The sequence below is a fragment of the Crocuta crocuta genome, unplaced genomic scaffold (genome assembly GCF_008692635.1).
Source record: "Crocuta crocuta isolate KB4526 unplaced genomic scaffold, BGI_CrCroc_1.0 scaffold222, whole genome shotgun sequence".
NCBI lineage: Eukaryota > Metazoa > Chordata > Mammalia > Carnivora > Hyaenidae > Crocuta > Crocuta crocuta.
Genome location: NW_027528806.1, coordinates 1,430,305 through 1,442,129, shown reverse-complemented (window position 1 = coordinate 1,442,129; position 11,825 = coordinate 1,430,305). Strand labels below are relative to the sequence as shown.

The 11,825-nt window shown below is 35.9% G+C and overlaps 1 pseudogene; it reads right to left on the bottom strand.

Annotated features, from left to right (window-relative positions):
- Positions 1-10,167: 10,167 nt before the first annotated feature.
- LOC144224713 (programmed cell death protein 6-like) lies at positions 10,168-10,791 on the bottom strand (annotated as a pseudogene).
- Positions 10,792-11,825: the final 1,034 nt, after the last annotated feature.

Sequence of the window (11,825 nt, the reverse complement as noted above, 5' to 3'; positions counted from 1 at the left end):
TGAGGAGGAATACCAGCTCTTTTTTTTTTTTTTAATTTGTAGGTTTTCTATTATTAGCATTATTTTAATTGTTATTTTGGTTGATACATAGATTTAGATAACTAAGGCCCACTGTAAATATTATGTACAGTATATGCTAAAGTGTTGAATTCCTTCATGAATTTCTAAATTCTCTAGCAGCAGGGATCTGATTATCAAAATGCCTTCTATTGAGAAATATTTAAAGCCTATATTTAGGGAAATAGGTCCATAAATTGTGCAATGAAACATGAGTTATCTTATGTGAAAATTTTCTTTGTTTTGTTTTAGTTTGTTTGGCTTTTAATATGAATGTGAATTATTTTAGGTAGGCAAGCATGCTTCAGATTGACCACAGTTCTGCCTACCCCCATCCCTGTCTGCAAGTCTCTACTATATTATATATTGCCTCTCTTTACTCACTTCTGAAACTGGCCCCTATAGTCTTGAGTTCTCAACCTGCTGTATCAGATCTTGGTTGTATTTCTCTTAGTAATTTTCTGTGTTTTAGAGGTGATTGAATAAAATTCCAAGTTATATGATGCAAATAAATGTCACACATCCAGAGGCATGTCTTCATGGGGGTTGGGAGGAGAGGTGCAACTGGGCTGGCTACTTGGTTTATTTTTACTGTCTTTTGTCTTTCCAACTGGAGTATGAGTGTTTAGGATATAAACTATATATTTCATGTTGCATCTGTAATTTTCTTCTTTTCTGTCTGCTATAGTTCTTGCTGTGTACTAGAGGCTCAATATCAGATGTCTTATAAATTATCCTTGGTATTTTTTAATAGACTATTTTTTTGGAGCAGTTTTAGGTTTACAGCAAAACCGAACAGGAGATACAGAGATTGCCATATACTCCCTACCCTCATGGATTCAGAGCCACCCTCATCATCAAAACCCTATTGAAACTGGCAAATTTGTTATAGTCAATAAACCTACATTGACATATCATCACCCAAAGTCCACAGTGTACATTAGAGTCCACTCTTGGTGTTTTACATTCTGTGGGTATGGACAAATGTATAATGACATGTATCCACCATTATAGCATCACACAGAGTAGTTTCATTGCTAACCCTTGGCAACTACCTATCCCTTCACTGTCTCTATAGCCTTTTCCAGAATGTCATAGAGTTGGTATCATACAACTGTAGTTTTTTCAGTTTGGTTCTTTTGTTTATTAATATCGAGTTAATTTCTTAAGTGTCTTTTCATGGCTTAACAGATCATGTCTTTTTAGCACTGAATGATTTTCCATTGTCCGGATTCACCATAGTTTGCTTATTTATTCACCTACTGAAGGATATCGTGGTTGCTTCTAAGTTTTGACAATTATGAATGAAGCTGCTATAAGCATCCATGTACAGGTTTCTGTATAGATACAAGTTTTCAACTCACATAGGTAAATACGAAGGAGCACAACTGTAGGATCCTATGATGGAAGTATGTTTAGTTTTGTAAGAAACTGACAAATTGTCTTCCAAAGTGGCTGTACCATTTTGTATTTCTCCTACCAAAGAATGACAGTTCCTGTTGCTTCACATCCTACCCATCATTGTTAGTGTTTTGAATTTTGGTGTGTAGTGGTAACTCATTGTTGTTGTAATTTTCAATTCTCTAATGATACATGATGTCGAATATCTCTGCATATGCTTATTTATCATCAAAATATCTTGTTTGATGAGGTGTCTGTTCAGATCTTTCCCCCATTTTTAAATTGGGTTGTTTGTTTTCTTGTTGAACTTTTAGAATTCTTTGTATATTTTGGATACCAATCCTTTATCAGACATGTGTCTTGGAAATATTTTCTTTCAGACTGTGGCTTGTCTTTCCATTTGTTTATAATATCTTTCACAGATCAGAAGCTTTTCATTTTAATGAAGTCCAGTTTTTATCAATTATTTCTTTCATGGATCATACCCTTGATGTTGCTTCTAAGAAGTTATTACAGTATGCAAGGTCTTTTAGGTTTTCTCTTATGTTATCTTCTAGGAGTTTTATAATTTTGCATTTTGCATTTAGATCTATGATCCACTTTGAATTTTTGTGAAAGGTATAAGATATATGTCTAGATTTTTTTTTTCATGTGGATATCCAGTTGTTCTAGCACCATTTGTAAAGGTATTTCTGTTCCAGTGCATTGCCTTTGCTCTTTTGTCAAAGATCAGTTGACTATATTTATGTGGGTCTATTTCTGGTCTCTGTTATGTTCCATTGATCCATTTGTCTATTCTTTCACCAATACCACACTGTCTTGCTTTCTGTAGTTTTATAACAAGTCTTGAAATGGGGTGGAGTCAGTCCTCTGACTTTGTTCTTTCCTTTCAATACTGTATTTGGCTATTCTGAGTCTTTTGCCTATCTATACAAACTTTATAATCAGTTTATTGATAGCCACAAAATGATTTGCTGGAATTTTCATTGGGGTTGTATTGAATCTATAGAGCAAGCCATGAAATACAAATGCTTATTTTGCCTTTGCTTGTGTCACATCTGCTGACATCTCATTAACCAAAGGAGGTCACATGGCCAAACCCAGAATCAATGGAGGCAACTACATCAGGATACCTCTACCAAAGTCCTATAGTATTACCTCCACCTTTATCAGTTACAGAGAGATTTTACTAGATTTCCTTTTAAGATACAAAAATTAAGATTCAGAAATACATACATTCTCAGAGCCATTCAGCTAATTAATATTAGTAGCAAACATTCATATAGTATTTTCTCTTCTGTGCCATGCACTATTCTAAGCTCTTAGCATATATCTGAGTGATTAACCTTCCCTATTTAAGGTTGGTAGATGGTACTATTAGTACCATCAGTATTATTTTTCTCCCATTTTACAGAGAAAACCAAGGCACAGAGGTGCTAAACAACATGCCCAGGATAACATAATTAATAAGTGGCATGACCACAATTCAAGCTATATGGATCTCCACCTGAAGCCTGATTCTTATGACTAATGCTGTTCCTGTGTTATCCACAATATACAGATCTTTCACTGCATAGTGTGAATCTAGTCTTCCCTGGCCCAGCCCCTGGAGTTCTAAATACAGCTTAGGAAATAGTTTACTAAATCACATTGTGATTTTGGCCCAAAAGCCATGAATGAGGGGAGTCCTATGTTTTACTCAAATATGATGTATGTTTTCTCTCTCTTTTTTAAAATGTTCATTTATTTTTGAGAGAGAGAGAGATAGAGAGAGAGAGAGAGAGCCAGAGTGTGAGCAGGGGAAGAACAGATGGAGAGGGAGACACAGAATCTGAAGAAGGCTTTGAACTGTTGGCACAGGGCCTCATGTGGGGCTCGAACTCATGGATCGCAAGATTATGACCTGAGCCAAAGTTGGATGCACCCCTGTTTTCTCTTTTTATAAAACAGCTTCGTGAGTCAGGATTAAATAATACTATCTCCTGAATAAGCCCCAAATGTTAGTATTTGACCCAACAAAGGTTTATTTCTCACTTATAACCCAATGAGGGTCAGTAGTAGGGCTCTGCTCTCCCCATACTGTGGTTATATTACTTTCAATTTGTGGCTTTTTAAGGTTGCCTTAGTGTGATCCAGCCAACAGGTTGAAATAAGAGGAAACAAATATGAAAAAGTTACATTCTAAGTTTTTTCATTTCTATTCATTCCATGAATAAGAATTAGTTATACAGTTTAGAATGTTAAAGGTTCAATAAATGTAATTTAGCCATGTGCCTAGGAAGAATAAACAGATTTGGTGAGTATCTGGTCAGTTTTTGCTAAGCCATTTTTTCTATTCATTTAAACGAGTACAAAAGTATGCTTCATATATAATATATGAAGTGCTGCTTTACCTCAGCACCCTTTCAAAAAGGTATCCTGCTTCCTTAGCAAATCTATGTTTTGAGATATTTTTGGTTTGAAGCTATGTTTGGACGAGTTTCACAAACTTGTAAAGACTCAGGAAAATGCTGAAAAGGAAGAAATTTTTGTTTTTAATAAGACTTATAAGGATTGCATATGACTTTTTTTTCGATACAACTTTAGAGTGGGATCATAAAACAAGTATCTATAGACCTGGAGCTATTGCTAGGAAAATCGTGAGGGAAGTAAAGTTGCACAATGCTTTATTTTTCCTTTCTCCTTGTTGGACTTATCCCTCTTCATCTTTCCATTTCTAGGCATCAGAACCTTCATACTGGCTGTTAAGTACCACCTCCCCTCTCTCAGAATTTACCAGCCTTGTGTCCTGTCAGGGTTTCGTATGGTACCTAATCAGAGAAATGATTTCATAGTTAGATATTGACAGCTGATTAGCTAAATGTGATATCACCTCCAGAGATATTTACAATTCAACAGGAATTCTTGGCAATATAACATTTAAGAATGAAATCTCTATCCATTCTGTTTGGACTTAGAAGGCTGCAGCTAGCTTACAGAGCTTTTTAGTGTGGCTTCCAATTCATACCTCATCAGCATTCGCCAAGAGAGGATATAAACCGAATCTACTTGGACATTCATGAAGGTCTATGACATTACCACATAACTAGCGTTGGGGCTGGCAGTTTTCCATACCCTGCTTTCTTACTAACTCTATTATTATAGTGACTCACTTGTCAGTCATCTTTCCTCTCTAGCTATTACTAACAAGTATCTGAAAAGAAGGGAAAAGACTCATGAGCTATTGAAGTAGCTTCCAGGAATACAAACTCTGGCCCTCATCTCTACTAAAGAGACCTTCTGATATGCAGTCAGAGTGAATTTTTATTTCATACAGAATTTTAATAAGGCAAGTAATCTGATTTCTAACCCAAGGATACATCGAAAGTAAAAAAAAATAGAGGTTGCATAAAGAGGGCTTTTATAAAGTGAAGGACAATTTGGACAACCTGCAGTGACAAATAACATTGACGTGGAGTGAAGAGAAAACAAAATATAAAAGACAAACAAACAAAAAACAAAACAGGTGGCCTAGAGGCATGAGGGTGGAGGCAAATGTTCTAATAAGCTTTGAGAGCAGAATTGTAAGACAGTGCAGGGAAATAGGTATTTCACACCATTTAGAAGAAATAGAGATATGATTAGTATTCTCTAGTTAAAAAGACCTACTTAGATTTCTAGCAAACAAACTTAAGTTAAAAAATTTGGGCAAGAAACCAGTACCTGCTGAAAGGAAAAGAAATCCTCTGGGAGTGGGGCAGGTGTAAGGTGATATTACAAAACTGAAGGCGAAAACTCTGCATCTATGTTTTCTTGGAGAACCATGAGTTACTGAATAGAACATGCAGCAGTTAATCTGGCCTCATTGTGCATCTGCATATTTTTCATTCTTTCTTATGGAGAAATGCAGTGCAGAGTTGTCCAGAATGTATGCTAAAAAAAAAATATTTCTCTCAAAGCGAGGGAACCTGTTTTAGCAATACATGGGGATGCTGAGTGTTTACAACATAACCTTTTGGAGGACAAAGATTGTGTTGGTCCAAGAGTATTACATCAGAGGCCACAACCCTTAGCAAGGCTACAGTGATGGAAAAGGCTGACATGAAGAAGCAAAGAGCTCCACTGTAGTGCTTGTTATAAGAAATCTTATTTGCCTTGAAAATAATTGGCAGCTGAAAGGGGCCACCTTTAGATATGTCCATAAATGATACAGAAGGTTCATGTGAGGTGTTTTTGATGAGGAAGCATTTTAGATTTTTGTTGAGTTTTTGCCTTGTTGGTTTTAATTTCCATTACTAGAATCTGCATTAGGAGAAAACATAATGGCCAAAGTTTCAGAAGAACTCTTTTCTGTATGTTGCAGTGGTGGGTAAAGATCGCAATATGTGAAAGAAAGCTTCTGGCTATATCAGGGCAGAAAAAAGTGAAGTGTAATGTCCATCACTAACTGGTTTTATTAGTGCAAACCAAAATGATCTTATCCCTTCTGAGTATCCAATAGGAGAGAATATTAGGGCCTAGATTACCAGTCTTCTCATATGTCTAGTTTATTTGGCCACAGAAAAAGAACGTCTTTATCCATTCATTCACTGATGGATATTTGGACTGTCTCCATAATTCAGATGTTGTAGATAATGCTGCTATAAACATCAGGGTACATGTCCCTTTGAATTAGTATTTTTGTATTCTTTGGGTAAATACTTGTAGTGCACTTGCTGGATTATAGAGTAGTTTTATGTTTAATTTTTGAGGATCCTCCATACTGTCTTCCAGAGTGGCTGCACCAGTTTGCATTCCCACCAACAGTGCAAGTGGGTTCGCCTTTCTCCACATCCTTGCCAGCACCTATTTTTTCATTTTAGCCATTCTGACTGGTGTGAGGTGATATCTCAATGTTATATTGATATGTATTTCCCAGATGGTAGGTGATGATGAACATCTTCTCATGTGTCTGTTAGTCACCTGCATATCTTCTTTGGAAAAAAGTCTATTCATGTCTTCTGCCCGTTTCTTAACTGGATAATTTATTTTTTGAGTGTTGAGTTTGATAAGTTCTTTACATATTTTAAATACTAACCCTTTATCAGATATGTCATTTGGAAATATCTTCTCCCATTTCAAAGGTTGTCTTTTAGTTTTGTTGATTGTTTCCCCTGCTGTGCAGAAGGTTTTTACTTTGTTTTTGTTCCCTTGCCTGAGGAGACATATCTAGAAAAAAGTTGCTTCAGCCAATATCCATGAAGTTACTGCCTGTGTTCTTTTCTAGGATTTTCAGAGTTCACATTTAGGTCTTTAATCCATTTTGAATTTGTTTTTGTGTATGGTATAAGAAAGTGGTCCAGCTTCATTTTTTGCATGTAGCAGCAGTCCAGCTTTCCAGACACCATTTGTTAAAGAGGCTATCTTTTTCCCATTGGATATTCTTTCCTGCTTTGTCAAAGATTAATTGGCCATTTGGTTATGGATTCACTTCTGGGCTTTCTATTCTGTTCTATTGATATATGTGCCAGTACCATACTGTTTTGACCACTACAACCTTGTAATACACCTTGAAATCTGGAATTGTGAAGCATCCAGCTTTGCTTTTCTTCAAGTTGCTTTGGCTATTTGGGTTTTTTTTATGGTTCCATACCAATTTTAGAATTGTTGGTTCTACTTCTGTGAAAAATGTTGTTGGTATTTTAATAAGGATTACATTCAATGTGTAGAGTATTTTGAGTAGTATAGACATTTTATAACAATATTTGTCCTTCTAATCCATGAGCATGGAATGTTTTTCCATTTATTTCTGTCTTCTTCAATTTCTTTCATCAGCATTTAATAGTTTTCTGAGTACAGGTCTTTCACCTCTGGTTAGGTTTATTCCTAGGTATGTTATTGTTTTTGGTGCAATTGTAAATGAGACTGATTCCTTCACTTCTCTTTCTGCTGCTTCATTTTGAGGTATAGACATGCAGCAGATTTCTGTACATTGATTGTGTATCCTGTGTCTTTACTGAATTTGTGTATTAGCTCTAGCAGGTTTTTGGTGGAGTCTTGGGTTTTCTATATGGAGTATCATGTTATCTGCAAAGAGTGAAAGTTTGACTTCTTCCTTGCTGATTTAGATGCCTTTTATTTCTTTTTGTTGTCTAATTGCTGTGGTTAGGACTTTCAGTACTATGTTAAATAATAATGGGAGAGTGAACATCTCTGTCTTGTTCCTGACTACAGAGGAAAAGCTCCCAGCTTTTCCCCACTGAGGATGATATGAGCTGTGGTTTGTTCATACGTGGCCTTAAAATGTTGGGCTATGTCTCTCTAAACTTTGTTGAGGGTTATAATGAATGGATGTTGTACTATGTCAAATGTTTTTTCTGCATCTATTGAAATGATTATGTGGATCTTATCCTTTTATTAATGTGGTGTATCATGTTTTCTTTTAGCAGTTTTATGATTTCAGGTTTCACATTTAGGACTTTAATCCATTTTTTGTTTTATTTTGTGTATAAAGAAAAGTGGTCCAGTTTCATTCTTTTGCATGTAGCTAGCTTTCTAGTTTTCCCAGCACCATTTATTGAAGAGACTGTTTCTCTTATTGTACATTCATGCCTCTTTTGTCATAAACTGACTGACCATAAAAGCATGGGTTTGTTTCTGGTCTGTCAATCCTGTTATATTGGTCTATATATCTATTTTTGTGCTAGTACCATACTGTTTTGATTAGTACAGCTTTGTACTATTATCCTAAAACCTGTGTGTTCTTTTCTCTCAAGATTTCTTTGAGTGGGGTGTCTGGCTGGCTTGGATGGAAGAGCATGAGACTCTTGGAGTTTTGAGTTTGAGCCCCACATTGGATGTAGGGATTACTTAAATAAATAAATAAAAATTTTTAGAAGATTGTTTTGGCTTTTCAGGGTCTTTTGTGTTTCCATTCAATTGTAGATTTCTTTGTTTTACTTCTGTGAAAAATGCTATTGGTATTTTGATAGGGATTGCATTGAATCTACAGATTGCTTTAGGTGGTATGGACATCTTAAACATGAGCAGGGTATATCTTTCCATTTGTTTGTATAATCTTCAGTTTCTTTCAACAATGTCTTATAGTTTCCAGATAATAGGTCTTTCCCCTTCCTCATTAAATTTATTCCTGGTTATATCACATTGTATTACATGTATCACATTGATTGATTTGGAAATATTGAACTACACTGGCATCCTGGAATAAATCCCAATTGATTGTGGTAAATAATCTCTTAAATGTATTGTTGAATCCAGTTTTCTAATATTTTATTGACCTGTAGTTTTCTGGGTTTTTCTTTTTCTTTTCATTTTGTTACTTTTCTTTCTTTNTTCTTTCTTTCTTTCTTTCTTTCTTTCTTTCTTTCTTTTTCTTTCTTGGTAGGGTCTTTGCCTGGTTTGGTTTCAGGGTAATGCAGACCTCATCATGAATTTGGAAATTTTACTTCTTTTTCTGTGTTTTGGAATAGTTTAAGGAGAATAGTTATTATTTCTTTAAATGTTTGCTATAATTCACCCATGAAGCCACATGATCCTGAAGTTTTGTTTGTTGGGGAATTTTTTTTTAAGTTTATTTATTTATTGAGAGAGAAAGGGGTGGGGGTGAGAGAGTGAGAGAATCCCAAGCAGGCTCAGCTCCAACGTGGAGACTGACACGAGGCTCAATCTCACGAACTATGAGATCATGATATGAGCTGATATTAAGAGTTGGATGCGGGGCACCTGGGTAGCTCAGTCGGTTAAGCCTCTGACTTTGGCTCTGGTCATGATCTCATGGTTCGCGGGTTCGAGCCCCGCATTGGGCTCTGTGCTGACAGCTAGCTCAGAGCCTGGAGCCTGTTTCGGATTCTGTGTCTCCCTCTCTCTCTGACCCTCCTCTGCTCACTCTGCCTCTCTCTCTCTCATAAATAAATAAATCATTAAAAATTAAAAAAGAAAAGAGTTGGATGCTTAACCAACTCAGCCACCCAGGTGCCCCCTATTCTGCTCAATACGTTAAAAGTTGCCCATATTACCAATAACCATTAACTCATTTTCTCCCCAAATGTCTTCTAAGATTTCAAAATGGTGAGAAAACCCAGACATGGGTCTGTCTTCATGAAGCTTATAGTGCAGTGATATTAAACAAATTTATCATATTCATAGTGCAAATAGTAATTTTGTATCATTAAAGCAACTATATGACATGTTAAATTTATATTGAATTTTATGAATGTTATGACTTATTTGTGCTTTTACATTGGTGTAGGTTTTTTTGCGGGGGGCGGGACAGGAGCCACATTTCCTTTATTGCTTATGCTGCATATTCAAATATAATAAACCCTGTTTTAAAAATGTAAGTCACATAAAAGCCTCTGTGCAAGTTCCATATTATTTTAGAATTCCTACTGGCTAATAAAAGTATTTCTACTATAGAACTGGAGCTATCTAGAAATGCACATGATGAATTTTTTGCATTCAGGATACTTGAAACATTATTATCTTACCTCATGGGACAATTGAACAGTTTCAAATCACATGTTTGCATGTTGATTATAACTATTGTTACATTTGCAAAACCTTCATTAACTTATGCACATATGTAGAGTCAAGTCCTCAAATGTAAATTATATAAAATGTAAAGGAAGAACAGTATCTAGCTGCATTTGTGTTGTCCTGTTCTTTAAAGGGGAGATTTGACATTTTTAATCTTCCTTCCATAAGTCATGTTGCTATTTGCAAAGGCTACTGTTATAAGATGCTGAAGACCATAAACAGATACTGTTCATATGACACTTGAATCCAACCATCCTGATCCAAATGGTAATGCCTGAATATATCTGTCAATGTCAGTATGGAAATCATGGATTGTTGCACTTAGCAGGCCACAGAAACTTCAATTTCACTGAGCTAGCATTATGCAAGACGATGCAGCCCTGGATGAAGTAATCAAACGTGATCTGCCTCCATCCTCATCTGTCATATTTGCGAATGAGGATGTTGTGAAACTGGTCAGAGAGCTCGTACACTGAGAGGGCTTCCCTGAGCTTGTTCTTATCATCATCACAAAGTTGTCCCTGTCATAAGTGTGAAAGATGTTCTTCCAGTCTGTGACGTACTTCCAGACACCAGTGAACTCACTCAAGTTCACGCCAGTCTTGTTCTGTCAGTCAAATATAGACATGATTGACTTGACAGTCACTGATTAAATGGAGCGCATGTGCTGTTAGACAGTGCTTGCTGAAGCTTGTTGTCCAATATCACCCCACTCCCATCTTTATCAACCCTCTGGAAAACGTTCCACAGGGAGCTCTGATCCGGCAGCACCACGCCTTTGGCAGGGCCAGCCCCAAGGCAGCAGAGGTAGGTGACCATGGGCCCAGGTGTGTGGCTGGACTGAGGTGCCAGGGGAACATGAGAAGTGGTTAGGTTTTATAGTATAAAATCAATAGATTCAATTAACATCATGGTAAAAATCATTTAACATGCGGGATCCACAAGGACTTTTTTCTTTTGCAAAATGTCTATATATCACTGAAATTTGAAAAACTGCTTAAGAAAAATTTGAATGTCAAATATGTAGGTATAATTGTGGACAGAGTAACTCAAAGAACTTTCCAGAAATAGCCTCTAAATCTTTGGTTAAAAAGTGTAGTTACGGATGGAGTTTCTTCCTGAAGAAGCAGAAGAAAATCTTCTACCAAAAGAACTCTTTTACTACATGAAATGTCAGAGGAAATATTCTGACATATCAAAGATAGAGGATAAGCTCCAAGTCTATCATAGTCCATGAGAAATTAACCTGTGGTGTTTAGTCATTTGTATTGAGTCATTGTTCATGCCTGGTTAAAATACTGATGTTATCTTAATAGTATGCATCTGAGAAATAAAAAGTGTAGAAATACAGGAGATATTTGCTTAGAACTGAGCTCAAAGCCAGCTGATTTAAGAACTGTTTTGTTCAGGTTTTGCTTGTTTTTGTTTTTAATATTTGATCTAAGAGGATCTCTGGAACATCGTTCTATGAGCAATTTGCGTCAGGGAATCAAAGTGTAAAGTAAGGCAAGATGCAAGGTATATCTATATAAATGGTATTTGGGTAAAAAGTGAAGAACTTAGGTGATCAGATTTTTTTCCAAATAGATATATTTGACATCATGTAACTTAAATACCCAGATCTACCACAAGTTTCTCTTCTTTTCCTGCTGATTATATTTGTCATTAGTAATATGATGATAATCTCAAACAGCAGGCACTGTGTTTCATGCATACATGTTGAATTGAAATAAATTCTGCTTATATGCAGAGAAAATATTGTTTCTTGTCAAGACAACAAAAGTGGTATTGTTAACTCTTGAGAAAAATCTATGTTAAAAATAATTTCTGTAAAAATAATAATTCCCGTACTA